The following is a 16249-nucleotide window of genomic DNA, read 5'->3' as shown; positions in this document are numbered from 1 at the left end:
TCTAAGGAGGCTAACAGAGGTGAAAACGTTGTTTTCTACAGGGGTTTTAGATTCCCACTTGAACTCTGGGTTATAAATTCTTAAAAGAGTCTGAAACATTTTATTCTCTTGTTGTAATTCAAGAATCTTAGATATAATTATATCCGGTGAAGACTGCAGATCTTTCTCTACAAGGACAGTGGTAGACTTGGCAACTTCACAACAAGCAACAAAGCGATACCTTGGATTTTGTTCAAAGTGGCTATTAGCCACCTGTGTTCTAGTAGGTCTTTTCTCTCTTTTGTTAAACCGATTATTGTTTACTTTGAATGTGGTATTTAACGAGGTCTCTTTAGTATCCGGGACTGTGATCTTTACTGGACTAAAAGACTCAGTAACAATATTTAATGGAGAACAGAGATTATGAATTGAATCTGCTCTTTCTTTTGCTGCAGTGTGGTTAAACATGCTTTAACTGGGGTCATTGAACTATCAATTTGGTAAGATGCTGATAAATACTGTGTCTGGATATTGTTTTCAAAGAAAACATTGTCTTGACAGGGGGTCTTTGAGTTACAAACTTCAGAAAAATTCCCCCTAATAGTACCACTCTCTAAATTACTATTTTGTCTTTCTGCTGCTAACAAGGTTTGCAGAAATTAGTTTTCGTCCTGTAGGTCACAGGCTGATATCAGGTGAGGATCAGGGTTTCAGATGGAATGAAAATCTAACATAGAAGGATCAGCCAACCGCAGGTAATACTATTCAGCATGTAAGAGTCTGTTTTGTTCCATGAATCGATCTCTAGAGTCTAAGGACTTTATAATAGGTTGTACGAAACTGTGCTGCATTGGCAATGGATGTCTGCCAACATACGTAGACTTTCTGGTTCTGATGCTAAACATCTTGACAAGGACTGACTTGGGGAGCTTTGAGAGAAAAAAAGTGATAGCTAACTGAATGCAAAGAAACCTCACAAGTGACCCTGAAAATGTGGGTTGGTCATTCTGTCAGGGACTGTCCGGGACTATGTCGGGAACACGGTCTTGGGCAACGATTGGGGACTAGGTATAAAACGTACACAGAAAGAGTAGTACAGCGCTGACCAGGATCACACTGGAAGTCAGAGGAGGAAAAGGGATCCAAAGGGGAAGCCTGTACAATTGAACAAGATGGGTAAGACCCAGAAAGGACTGGCACTTACGAGGTAAATTAGCATTCAGAAAAACTACACCCAGGACGAATGTGCAAGACATATATATGAAACAACATTAACAATAAAGGGGAGTGTGGGGTAAAGTACCCAGGATCTTCACACGATAAGACTGAAACTCAATAATTTCCTAACCCACAATTACTGTTACAGATACTGACTGCAAATACCCACATATAGGATATGTATGCAAAGGCAGGGTCTGTGGAGCTGATACCTATGGTGATGCTATAAATGTAAATCACAGACAATACTCACAGTGAACAAGAAACGCCACCAAGGTTATCAGCTGGGCCCACAGATCCTGGTGATCAAACAAAAACACGCAAGGTAGTAACAGTAATTGACTACTGCAATGGGCTGTTGTTATCGGCAAATGAGGGAGTATTAGCTAAACTCCAAGTGGTGCAGAATACTGCTGTCCGGTTGGTTTCGAACACTCCCCCTAGATCCGCGTCCTAAACTCTTTTGGACAAGCTACATTGGCTATCGGTTCACCAAAGGATTAAGTTTAAGACGTGTTGTCTAATTCACAAAAGTCTAAATGGACTAGGTCCCTCCTATTTGATAGACAAATTTGTACCTTATACTCCTGCTCGCTCCCTTAGGTCCAGTAACCAGCTTCCATTGTGTGTGCCCCGTGCAAAGAAGGCCAGACACGGAAGCAAAGCTCTGTCGGTGGTCGGGCCCACATCATGGAATAAACTCCCCTTAGCTCTCAGGCAACGTTCGGAGCATCTGTTGGTCAGGAAACAGCTTAAAACCTTCCTGTTTCAAAACTAATTCTTTGTAAGTGTACCCCCTGATTGTGCTTGTGGTGTTCTGAGGGCGCAGAGATACTCCTTCGGGAGTCGATTCGAGTGCGATATTAACCCGCAAATAAATAGATAAATAAATAAGGGGGTAGAACTAAATACAAGCACAATAGACAAGGAGCTAGCAAGAAGGAGTGCTTAATAGGAAAGGAAGAAATCACATGGCACAATTTGCAGAAAGCAAGTAACAAACATACAAGGTAATAGAAGCATGACAGCAGGAATAAAAAGGAAGCTAACTAGGAACTGGAACCAAGGAAGTGAGAAGAAAGGCAGGGACTGGATAAAGGTAAATACAGAAGGAGAGGCTACAAAGGTCAACTAGAAAAGTGCTGGTTCAGGAATCAAGAAAACAAACTAGCAATGAAGGCAGTGCTGGGGCAGGAAAAATAATTGAGCTGAGGCTCAAGAGCCAAGGGAACAGGGAATTACTAAAGCTCACAGGTCAAGGTAGCACTGCAGGCAATGCATGTTCAAGGAAACAGCTACAGCTCAGGAAACAAGGAGTCAAGAGAGCCCTACAAGCAGTGCAAACCAAGGAACAAGAAATAGCTGAAGCTCAGGAACAAAGAATAAGTATAGCTCAGGAACTCAGGAAACAAGGTAGCACAGCAGACAGGGCTAATTCAGGCCCAAGGAATAGCTAAATCTCAGTAAACACTGGAAACAAAGATCGGTCTCACCGGTATACAGCTAAAATGACCAACCTTGGCCTGAAAGGAGCTGGGGCTTCAAAAAGCTCACAGTAATTACATGCAGCAGGTATGAGCAGGCTAGCAGCAGCCAGCCACAGCTGAGCTGAATTCCTCCACCCATCCTTTGCCTGCAAGGGGTGGAAACAAAGCAGTGAGCAGAGAATTCTAGATAGTGGAGTTCCAAACAGGAGCAGGCTGGCTTCAAGGATGAGCAGGCTGGCTTTCACAAACCCCGGCATGGATTGGTAATGGATGTAAATTCCCAAATAGTGTACAAATGGCTGGAAGTCAGGATATGCATGAAGGGGACTATCTGGAAGCTTATTAGAACACTAGAGAGTCCCACAGTTCAGCCCCCTGGTGGTGGACACAAGAACGCAGGGAGCAAGTTGTGACACAATATATATACCCCAACAACGATTAATAATTTAAAATACCCCTTGGACAAACACTTGACAAAACATAGTACTAGACACAAAAAACAAATAAGGACAACTAAACAAGACTTCACAGTGACACTAGGGACTGTTCACAAGACACAACCACACTCTCAAACCCAAATTCAGCAGCACACAACACCAAAAACTGCCAACAGTCTCCACAATCACATGAAGTGTATTCGAAAGTGAAAGTGCACAGTACTCCTCCAGTCAACAGGATTCATGATGACATCACTTCCTGTGTGCTTGCGGCCTGTTTTTTGAGTTTGGGTTTTTTTCTGCACGCAAAATGGATCGTAGTTATGAAAAAATGGTCACGTTAGCGTTACTGCGGCTAAAATCTGGACGCTAACTGCAAGTTTGACCTCAGATTAACTGTATCTGCTAAAATTTCATCTCTGAGCGCAAAAAACACCCTAAATTTCATCTCTGACCCGAAAAACCACCCTAAATGTCATCTCTCACCACAAAACACACCTTAAATTTTATCTCTGACCCCGAAAAATACCCTAAAATTCATCTCTGACCCCAAAAAACAAATACCCACGCACAAACATACAATTCAACAATAAGAACCGCACATTGTTAAACTTTCACTTGTCGGATGTATGTACTCATGTTGAGTATGAACATGTACACAAGGTTTTTGTGTTGTGCTGTTTTATTTCAAGAACTATGCTCATGTGCATTTTGCACACTCTAAACAAAGAAAGGGTTGTCATATTTGTATGTGGTCATGTGAAATAATTGTGGTTGATTCTGCTCCTTTGTGCTGTTCCTGCAGCCATGGCTGGGGGGTGTGCAGCATCAGCCTCTTCTTCTTTGTTATCCTTAGGACTGTCCGGTTGATCCGGAACTTCTATCCATGGTGCATTGGTGCAGACACATATGTTGTGCAACACACAACATGCCACAATGATCTTGCAGACTATTTCGTGGCTGAACAGCAGTCTGCCGCCTGAGATGTTGAGGCACCTGAACCGTGACTTGAGTACACCAAATGTTCTCTCCACAATGGATCTGGTGCAACTAAGTGCGACATTGTAATGTCTCTGTGCCTGTGTGTTTGTGGCTCTGAGGGGAGTCATCAGCCATGAAGATAGTGCATATCTTTGCTCACTTGTAACATGAAATGGAGAGATGTGTCCATTAGTATATTTGCATGCTGTGTTTGCAGTGTTCCTATTTTTGCGCGTGTGATTTGTGCTACTTAGGTAAATTAGCTTTGCCTTGTGTAGCTTCAGACAATTGTCCGGTATCAATGGAAATTACATTGCCTCCTAGCTGCTTGTCCACCCCCCCACTCTAGTTAATGGTGGCAGCTGCACATTAGCACCACTGGTGCAACGAAGGCACACAAAAAGCAAGCACGTCTGCGTCCGTCCGTAACCCAGACACAACCGGTGCCAGGGACCCTGGATCTCATTACCTCTGACTCTATGACTCCTCCGCCATTGTCGCACTCAACCCCAGAAGGAAGTACAACTGACAATAGGCCACAATGAACACCATCCATGGCCAGTTATCCTGCCTCCACTGCCACATGACCTTCACCACCGCCACAGCTGCCAACACCACCAACGCACTAAGATGCATTCTCATCAAAATGCACTCCCTGCACAGACACACAGTGGACATCTGGTACCTCCGGGACACACTATCACCCAACATCGCCTTCTTTTTGGACAGCTGGACCACCAACTCCTCTGCCCCTGACATCGCCCTCACAATCCCAGACGAAGACAAGATCCAGAGGGCGGACTGCCCCCATCACCCAGCAGGCGCCATCGTGCATGAAAATGTCCCTCTACCTCTCCACCTCCAGCAACATATTTGCCACCATGGATATATGCACTTCCAGTTCCAGCCCAGCCAAGATCCCACACTCTGTGGCACACTTGCCTACAGACCCCCCGGACACATGGACTGCTTTGCCAACCCCATCATCGACCTCTTTGCACCCCACACCATCACCTCCATGGACTACCTACTCATCGTAGACCTAGACTTCCACCTCAACAAACCCAAAGACACCAACTCCACTACCCTCTGGATGAAGAGCTCGCCAACATGTGAATGACACAACTCTTACCCACACCGACCCACAAGGCAGGAGACACCCTTAACCCCTTCTTTGCAGAAGGAAACAGCGTACCCTTCAGCCACACCACACAGCCCCCATGGACCAACCATCACTGCATACACTTTCTTGGCAACATAACCAAGCTGCACACACCCGCACATCGCCCAAGGCAAAGGTACTGGAGCTGAGTCACTGATGAACAGATGTAATCAACCCTCAACTACAACTCCCCCTACACTGCAGCAGATGCCAAAATGGCTTCCAGGGAATCCCACACATGGATCTCCAAATGCGCAGGCAAACTTACCCCGCCACACAACTCCGACAGACAGCGCAGCATTAAACTCAAGTATTCCAGACACACCTGCAGAACCCAAGAGTAAAACAGGAGAAACTGCAAGGCACACATTAACTTCTAGACATAAAAGAACACCATGTCCAAATATCACACCGGCATCGGTAGCACTAATAGGAGCTTCTGCCAGACATAATGGTTGCATACGCCACCAACTCCAAAGACCTATTCAACGTCATCCATGAATTTACCAAGACCACCAGATAAGCCACGGATAACGTCATCCTTGACACGTCTCTGTCTGGATTTCTAAGAAACCACAGCATTGAGACCGCCCTACTCGCTGCCACAGACAACATCCACACCATCCTCGGCCAAGGCTACAATGCAGCCCTGAATCTACTTGACCCGTGAGCAGAATTCCACACCGTCTCCCACCACACACCAGCAGGCAGACTACATGATGCGGGCATACAAGGAACCACCCTTGACTGTATCCGATCATTCATTATAAACAGAAGCCAAGGGACCAGACTGCCACCCTTCCTCTCTGAACCCACAAATATTCACATGCGGAGTGCCCCAGGGATCATTGCTCAGCCCAACACTCTTCAACATCCACATGGCCCCCCTCACCACCATCGTCCAACAGCACAAACTCAGCATAATATCGCACACCAAGGACACCCAGCTCATCCTCTCCCTCACCCAGGAGCCCACCACCAGCAGACTCAACTTCCAGGAAGGAATGCAGGTAGTTGCAGACTGGATGAGCATCATCTGCATGTAACTCAATGCACAGAAAACACGAGTTGTCATCCTTGGAAACCCCAGCGGCATGTAACATTGCCTGGTGGCACACCACCCTCGGCAGTCCCACAACACACAAGGATCACGCCGGAGACCTGGGCATCATATTCAAATCCCCCTCTTCATGTACCAACAGGTTACCACCATCACATCCAGCTACTTCAACACCCTCCGCATCCTCTGTAAGAGCTTCAAATAGATCCTCCCTGAAATCCAATGCTGATGATGGTATCCAAGACATTTGGGAGGAACCTTGAAAAGGATGACTGGTAGACTCCCCCAACTCTGGCAGTGGTTGGTTGGAGGGTACCTGAGGCTAACACGTGCAGCACTGCTAGGAGCTTCGTCTGCGGAGGGATGTTGTTGCAGCACTGTGTTGGTGCCTGCAGCCTGGGGGTCATCTGGGTCAATATGCGGATGATGGAGGACCTTTTCAGCCTGTAGTGGGCTATCACATCCTCTGGTGTTAGGTCTTCTTAGCGCTTCCTCCGTGGTGGTCCTGGGGGTGGGGGCGGTGGCGGTGGTTGTTGTGGTCTTCTTGGTGCTCCAAGCTGCTGAGCAGTACCTCCATGGCATCAGTGGGTTTTCAAATGTGGTTCTGGGCTACTTCCGCTTATATCCTGTTTTGTTATCCCTATTTTTAAGACCACCTTTTTTCTGGTCTTAGAAACCAGCCGCTAGTGGACCTTAGCAGCATTTTTTTTAACGTTTTGCCTGCCCCGGCGATCATTGTACATATCGCAAAGTGGGGTTAGCTGCGTTTTTTTACACGGGAACTCCTACCTTGCATCTCATTTTCGTTAGCTATCGCTAACAGAAGTGGCAAACAGAAAAACGGACTCCTCTCCCCCTCCGAGGCACTGGTCAGTGAACTTATGTGTAGCAGTCGAGCCAGTAGCTTCCCCACTGGTGCCGCTCCCCCCTTCTTCGCTGCCTTCTTCGCAGTATAGTGCCATACTCACAAACATCATATGCAAGCAAAGGACAAAACTTCAAAATGATACTCCCATGTTGAACTCCTCCATGTACATTCAGCATGGGCTACCTTTATGCAAGCATCAGATGATGCATGGAACCATGCATTGTTGATAGTACTGCTCCCTTGGGCGTTGACACAGCCAAATAACTGGCCCTGTGGCTCCCTCTAACCACACATACCATTCTCTGTAAACATATCTACGTGCCTGCAGGTGAGATAGCTATGCGTCAAATCTTGTTGTCTCTCTCACATATGGAGTCTCTGTAAGGGAACACCACAGATACAAACTACAAAATGCACTTTTGCAATGGCAACAAGGTCCTGCTATCCACCTTGTTGTGCTTCGAAGCACAACTACAGTTGTACATTGGTGTCAGCTGTGTTGATGTCACAATTTGTCTGTTGTGCACAGCACACAACTATGAATGCACACTAACATGCTGCTCACTGCTGTTCACTTCCAGGTGATGTCTTGATACCCATACTGCAGCATATGTCACAAGGGCACATCTCACCTGTCAATGACAAGGGTCATGGTTTTAAACACATGAGAAAACCACATGTTCTACAAATGCAGAACAGCTGCACTCAACACTGTGGCCACTTAGAAGCCATAGAATCACATTAGAGCCATCACAGAGCATTGCACTGGCTCATGGTTGGGATTTGTGCAGTAACTCTCACCCAAAGTCACACTTTGCACAATATTCACCCCCAACGTGCTGCTGATGTGCCCTCGAGCGTCCATCCAGCTCTGGCTGTGTCACTGCCAAGATGCGGGCTATTAGTGGTGTCATGCTCCTGCAGGCCAATCTGCCACTCCGAGGGAGCAGCCCAGCATCGTGTCTGCCACGTTCTTGCTCAGCCGGCAGATGTCATCCCACCTTTTGTGACAGTGTGTGTGCCGTCGGTTGGAGACACCCAGAGCCCACACCTTGCATGACATGGCCCTCCATATCGCCCTACACTGATGGACCTTAAGATGCAGGCATGGGCGACAAGAAGAGAGAGTGACACAGTGTTATGTACCATTGTGTGTCAGTACAGGAGCATGAAAATACATAGCACACTAATACATATATGTTGAGCTGAGGCCATACAACATGACACATAGTACACTTGCATCGAATAACCTCATAGAGATGTATACATGTATGGTGATGGAACAGTACATGGCCATCTCATACACATGCAGAGTGCCAGCACAGCAACCAATGTGAAAATGACCCTCATCTGTGATGCAGTATGTGTGTGAGCATACATACAATACATAGGAAATGATGTGTCGTGGCAGACTCTCTGTGTCCAACACTACACAACCCTCACTGTCCTTGACCAGTGAATGGCTACATGTGTCATGGTGGTCACATTTTGGGCCATGATCTTACATTCTCACACTCTTCTCACAAGGTGGAGTCCTGTCTTGTGCAATCCTCAGGTCTAAAATATCTCATGGAGTAATAGGGTGGTGGACAAAACATGTTTCACTCCGTCCATTTAGTGATGGGTCCTTGTAACATTGGGCAGTTTCTGTGCAGGCCATAGGGCCTCACACTTAGATTAAATGTGGGCTATCAGAGAAATCACATGCATGTACAATATGAGAGGGTAAACAGTGCCTACACATTCGAGACTGAGCATATAATGAAATCAAGAAAAGGATGACATCTCCAACTTACATTCATCTGGTGGTGAATTAGCAACAAGAGTGTTACATTCAGGCATTGTACTCTTGTGCATAATGCACACATCACCATAGGGGCAATTTGAAAACTGTACACACATCATTCAGTACCCTCTAGACAAAATTAATTTGTAAGTCACAAATGAGCTTGTGAGGACTTAATGGACTATGACATCACATAGCACAGGCAATGTTTGTTCAGACTTCCACTGTCTCAAATCAGCAGTGTAACTGTATGGCAGCAAAACACTGCATGTTACTCCCATCCTTCAATGCAGTCATGTATTTGTGGAAATAAGGCTACACACCCCATTGATATTAAGTCAGCATGCTAGGCAGTTGATCACACATTTACATGACCCAGTCTCAGACCAAGGTGTGTTTATTTTTGCTTAAGAAGAGCTGTAAAAGTGTCTATGTTGTCATCCTCACCACATACTCAAATGCAATTCTTAATAGGCCATGTATGGAGCATGCTATAGGAAAAATAGAGATGCATGCACATTGACTTTCACTCACAGGCACATACTACTGCACAGCAACATCATGTCAGCATTCTGAGCACTCTCAAACTTTTACTCTGAAACACTTACCAGTACATCTGGCGCACAATACAGCCTCCCATACTGTGTAAGTACCTCATCCACTAGGACCTCCTGCTCCTCTGTGGTGAAGGGATGGGCCCTGATGTTCTCAGTTCTCGCCATCACTGGGTACAGAATACAGGTACAGCAGCAGTCCGTGGTGAAGAATGGCAGACAGGAGTGTCTGAAAGTAAGTGAAATATGTGGCTCTCTCACAGGCATTTATAGGCTCCTGGGTTTGTTTCAGTGGTACTCTGCTGCTGTAATTGGTCAGCCTGTTTAGCATTTTACAATTGTATCCAATAACTGGGACAGCAGTAACGGAGCACGCCTACTGCGGTTTTCAAAATTGTATTTCACGTCTGCAATTGCAGTTCCCATTGGCTGCAATGGCATTGGTGGTGTCACACCGCGGGGTCCAGGCGGTCACGACCGCAATCATGCATCTTTCAATTGTATCCAATGACCGGGCCCGCGGTAGCGGTGCACGCCTACCGCGGTTTTCAAAATTGTATTTCACTACTGCGATTGCAGTTCCCATTGGCTGCAATGGCATTGGCGGTGGCACACCTCGGGGTCCAGGCGGTTGTGACCGCAATCATGCATTTTACAATTATATCCAATGTCCGTGATCGCAGTGGCGGAGCACACATATCGCACCTATGGACACAATATGCACTAGCAATGTCAATAGCCAATTTTCATCATTGAACACTATACCTTAACTATGTATTACAACACCTGTTTGCAAAATTGAATGCTAGTGTGACATTCAATCACTGATACCTACACATGCCATGTCAGTGCACATGATTACATGCATTGGCATGTACCGCCTCACATTTCACCTATGATATTTGTGGGCATGTACACAAATTTTGTGTGTAATGGAGTCTCATATTTGTGAAAACACAACAGTTGATGGACAGAATGCAGAACAATGTTATACATTCACCCCAGTACAGAAATCTGGCCATACATCCATCGTTTTTTTTGCTCACCAACCCACCCCAGTTCAGACATGGCCATATGCAAATCAGCCTTGACCCTATGCCTCATGGGAACAGTCCAGCCCGAACTGCCAAGCCATGTCTTCCCTGGACCGGAATCAAGCATCCTAGGACCGGTTTCTGGCTATCAGCCGTCTTCAGCCAGGATAGCTTGACTCCAGTGGCGTGGAAAGCACGGGACTCACGTCTGAGCATACCCGTCCCACTCGGGGTGACAAATGCACAAACAACAGTTGATGGACAGAATGCAGAACAATGTCATACATTCACCCCAGTACAGAGATCTGGGCCTAAATCCATTGTTTTTTTGCTCACCACACCACCCCAGTTCAGACATGGCCATATGCAAATCAGCCTTGACCCTGTGCCTCATGGGAACAGTCCAACCCGAACTGCCAAGCCATGTCTTCCCTGGACCGGAATCAAGCGTCTCATATTTGTGAACATGTCAATGTGTGAGATGGCTGATCAACCCACAGTAATGATGGACTGGCCACATAATGTGCCTATTTCAGTGTGCACATTGCTGTATTGATTTTGATAGTTGATCAGTTTACACACACTGTGCTCATTGTGTAAAAATGTTTTGCTTTGTGTAACTGACGCAAGAAGTCAGCAGTGTTGCTGTTTCCAACATGTGCTATGTCAACTACTCTCAGGGCTGGGAACACAAGATGTAGGAGTGTACCATTTACCATTCACAGTCAGAATCTGTTTTGGAGGTAGTCCGTATGTACATACTGACCACATGTACGACTACATGAGATCAAGATGTCTCTGCATGTGACTTGTGCATTAAGCTATTGTTACAGTCCAGTCATTGTTAGTGCTGCGCCAGTCAAGATGTAATCTGTTTCACACATCTCATAGGGGAATTAAATTGACATGTGTCCACTTTCATATTGTGTAGGAGACGACCAAATGTGCACCGTCCGCTCACAGTACTGGCGAACATGGAGGATGAGGAGATCATATACAAATTCCATCTGGATCACCTTACCCTTTACGACCTATGTGCTCAGTTGGAGCCCCATCTGAGGCCTCACAGAACCTATCCAACTGCTTTGACACCAACAGTTAAGGTGATGGCGGCCCTGCATTTCTTTGCAACTGGTTCGTTCTAGTACACGGAAGCCATCGCCGGTGGGATATCTCAGCATGGTGCTACGTAATGTCCTGTCCGCAATGATGACATAGAAGGACTGGTACATCCATTTTCCTTGGAGACATGACTTGGCAGCTGTGAAGGGTGATTTCTATGACCGTGGCCATATACTTAATGTTGTTGGTGTCATTGACTGCACACATGTTGGCCTGGTTCCACCACAGGAACGTGAGCACATATACAGGAAAAGGAAGCATTTCCATTCCATTAATGTGCAAGTGGAATGCCAATGGATATGATACCCTCCCATGTCTGTGCAAGATTTTTTGGGGCAGCACATGACTCCTACATACGCGAAACAGCATCATACTACAACTGATGGCAAATCTGGATCCAGAGCGTGCGTGGCTTGTTGGTGAGTACGCAGAGTCAAGTAGTGTGCTGTATGTTTGACATGCTGTTCTCTGCTACTGTTTATATTATAACATTTCTCTCTGTATCTCACACCTAGGTGGCTCTGTGTATCCCAACCAGCCTTGGGTGCTGAGCCCACTGAGGAATCCAAGGACCCCGGGTGAAAGCCGCTACAATGCAGCACATGGGAAAACACGTTGTGGGTTGGAGCGTACTTTTGGGCTTCTGAAGTCTAGATTCCGGTGTCTGGACAAGGGCGGAGGTGCACTACTCTACTCTCCCCAAAAGATGTGTCAGATCATAGTTACATGCTGCATGCTCCACAACCTGGCCTTGCGGAAAGAGATCCCTCTGCTCCTGGACGATGATGAGCAGCAAATGCCCCCCTGCAAACCCACACATGCCCAATGATGACAATAGTGGAGAAGAGGAAGGTGTTGACCTGCGTCAACAGCTCATAGACAACTACTTCCCTTGAGTGTAAGTGACATTGTACAACCTTCACATTGTCTGTTGGCTTTAATGGTAGTGGCAAGGCATAGATGATCTTTTTGACTGCTGGCTGTTGTTGGCTCTGGGCTAATGGCTAATGTGTGTGGCACAGGGTATTTTTATCCAGGTATCTCATGTCTATGTTGATGTTGTTGATCAATGTTATGTGTGCTGGTTTTTGTACGTTGATGGCTAGTGGTGTGTTTCAGCTGTAATGGCATCATCTGACAAGTAAATGTAATTCTCTTGTGTCTTTCTAGTTTCCTTCACCCTCTCAATGCCTCGTCACATTCAGAGCTTGTGGTGCATTTGAATCTGAGTTGACATTGTACATACTGTGATAAACATGGAGCTGACACAAAGACATAGGTGTCTAAAGAGTGTTCATTTTCAATGCGTATTTGTGAGAGAGAAGTGATTATTTACAATATTGTGCCAAGTGAATTAATGAGTTGTCAGTGATGGTAACTGATACAAAGTAGTCACCACATTGATGTAGTCACATAGTCCAACAGCCTCCTGCCATCAACATGGCAATGTTGGTAAGGATAGTTAACTAAGTCAATGTCAAGGGGAACACATGTGCCATCATGGCTGGCTCAGCGACTTGCATTTGGATGGTGCATTGCCACTTGATCCTCCCCTGGGGTTTCTCGGATGGCCTCTCGTGCGTTTGGTAGGGGGGCCTCTGCTGTGGGCTCAGCGGTGTCTGAGGAGTCATTTTGTTGCAGCTCACCCCTCTCTGTGGCTGCAGCTGAGGTGTTGGGAATATCAGCAGGCGGGCCACTGGAGGGGTGTGAGCTGTCATTTGGGCAGAATGTCTGTCCCTCAGAACACCCACAAGCATGCCCATGAGGTCCACAAGTTGTCCCATACGTGTTGTCCATGGACTTCAGCAGCAGGTGGAGCTCACACACTTCTTACACAACCTGGTCCATCTGTTCCTGGTTCTGTTCATATTCCCCAAGGACTATTGTGACAGTGGCTAGGGCTTCGGTCTCAATGACCTCCTGTATTTGTTCTCCAGTTGCCCTCCCACCTGCCCTGCAGGCACAGACCTATGACGTTGGCACTCGACGCACACGGCACACTCTCCCTGGCAACCTCTGATTGTGTGGCAGTGTTGGTAACCACAGAGGCAGGGACAGTGATGCAGGCAGCAGTGGTGATGGTGATGGTGGTGGTAGAGGCCGCACAAGTTGTTGTAGCGGGAGTCAGTGCTGTTGTTGTTGCTGTGGTGGTGGTGGGAACAAGGGGGACTGAGACGTGGTGCGCCCTGGCAGTCCGAAGGGGACAGGTCGTTGCTCTACATCCGAGAAACGTATGGAGTCTGCATCCGAGAGTTCACGTCCTGGGGTGGAGACAGGCTCTGCAGGTTGGTGGTGTTTTCTGCTGCATTTGCTTGTGGATCTCCTGTTGAACAGAGGTTAAATGGTCATTGAAGTGCACTCCACAAGCTTGGTGTTAGACTTTTGGGTGTTATATTTGATACACCAAACACTTTACATTGTAATCACTTGTTATAGCTGCAAGATACTGAGCCTCATGCATTGATGTTGAGGTACAAACATTAATTGTCCATGGTGGGACATGTAAATTGGAACCATGTGCCACATACACAAGATTGTGTGATTTAAAGGACATGTCATCATCTAGCAACTTGCGGCACAACAACTTTATGTAATGCGTCATTTATTTTTTGCTCTTCATGGAATCAATTTCAGCTAAGCAAGAAATATCCATTGGAATGTTATACATAACTTTTTCATTTCATGTACTTTACTTTGTTTGTCAGATTGACCATGCATTTTTTGTGTTCATATGTGCCTTCATGCTCTGTCACCATGGCACTTACACATTGCATTCTGTGCTGTGCATGATTGTACCCTGAATTACTTTCACATGTGACTTGGTGAGTCACATGTGAAATGTGGTTTTATTTCAGTGACAGTTACGTGCACTTGGCTGTCTGCACACTGGATGTGGCTTTTTGATCTATGCCAAGTTGGCTGACATGTGAGTGCTGGTGTGGTCGTATGGCTCCATGCATTTTGAGAAGGATGGCAGGGTGCATGCACTGACTTCCTTCCTGTTCGGTGACAAAGTGGAGGGAAATGGCTGCCACATGGTTGTGGGTAGGGGGAGTGCTCCAGCCTGCTAAGCTGTGGGACAAGGGTGCCTGGTGGGAGTTGTAGTGTAGACTTCCTACCCACAAACACCCCTCCCAGTAAAGATGGCTACCTACCTGTAAGTTTAATGAGTGCAATGCAATGGCTGCCACATGGCTCTGGGTGGGGGGAGCGCTCCATCCTGCTCAGCTGTGGGACAAGAGGGAAGGCCTGTTTCGAGTAGTAGTGCAGGCTTCCCACCCACAAACCCCCTCCCTGTTCAGATGGCTACCTACCTGTGAGTTTGATGAGTGCAATGTAATGGCTTCCACATGGTTCAGGGTGGGGGGAGTGCTCCATCCTGCTCAGCTGTGGGACAAGAGGGCCTGGTGGGAGTTGTAGTGCAGGCTTCCCAACCACAAACACCCCTCCCTGTTAAGAATGCTACCTACCTGTTCGGTGAAGGTGAGCAATGCAACTATGGTTCAGGGTGGGGAGACTGCTCCATCCTGCTCTTCTGTGAGACAACAGGGCCTGGTGGGAGTTGTAGGGCTGGCTTCCCACCCACAAGCACCCCTCCCTGTTCAGATGGCTACCTACCTGTAAGGTGAAGGTGAGCAATCAATGGCTGCCACATGGTTCAGGGTGGGGGGTGTTCCATCCTGCTCAGCTGTGGGACAAGAAGGACTGGTGGGAGTTGTATTGCAGGCTTCCCACCCACAAACCCCCCTCCCTGTTCAGATGGCTACCTACCTGTAAGTTTGATGAGTGCAATGCAATGGCTGCCACATGGTTCAGGGTGGGGGGAGGGCTCCATCTTGCTCAGCTGTGGGACGAGGGTGCATATGGGGAGTTGTAGTGATGGCTTCCTGTACACATGCCCCCCTGGAAATGTTGCTAGCTACCTTTGGGGTGATTCTAAGGGAGTAAATGTTATATCTTTGAGACATGTGTTGGGAAGAGTGGGTTGCACGTAAGTGCATTTAGGTCTAGGAAGTGTAGCTTTGTAGTTGTGCAAGACAGTACATAGCAGTGTGATGGGAGACATTTGTTGTTACTTACCAGCCTCCACTCTCCCGGGTATTCCTGTGAGACTCTCTGGATGCAGTATGGCAAGCACCTTCTCTCATTCGGTGAATGTTAGTGGTAGAATGGGAGGGCCACCGCCAGTCCTCTGACCCAGCTCATGCTTCTTGTTGGCACGTTCTTTAACCCTGCTTTTAAGGTCATGCCACCTCCTCGTGATGTCAAACATGCTGCGCGGGGTGGTCCCTAATGCATTGACTTTGTTGTCTATCCTTTCCCACATTTGAGATTTTCTGGCTACTAGTGTCTGTTGGACCATGCTTCCACACAAATGTGGTTCTACTCCGATTATCTCATTTACCATGACTGACAACTCATTGACAGTGAATTTGGGCATCTTCTTCTTTGCCATGGTGTGTGATGTGCAAATGGGTGTAAAGTGCAGGTGTGGTGTTGGTGGTGATGTGTAGTGTGTGATGGGATGGTGTCATGTGTGCTGATTTTCCTCTCCTTTGTT

Source organism: Lissotriton vulgaris, chromosome 4_1 (assembly GCF_964263255.1).
Source record: "Lissotriton vulgaris chromosome 4_1, aLisVul1.2, whole genome shotgun sequence".
Taxonomy (NCBI): domain Eukaryota; kingdom Metazoa; phylum Chordata; class Amphibia; order Caudata; family Salamandridae; genus Lissotriton; species Lissotriton vulgaris.
The sequence above is the reverse complement of the archived record's forward strand: the minus strand, read 5'-3'. Positions refer to the sequence as shown.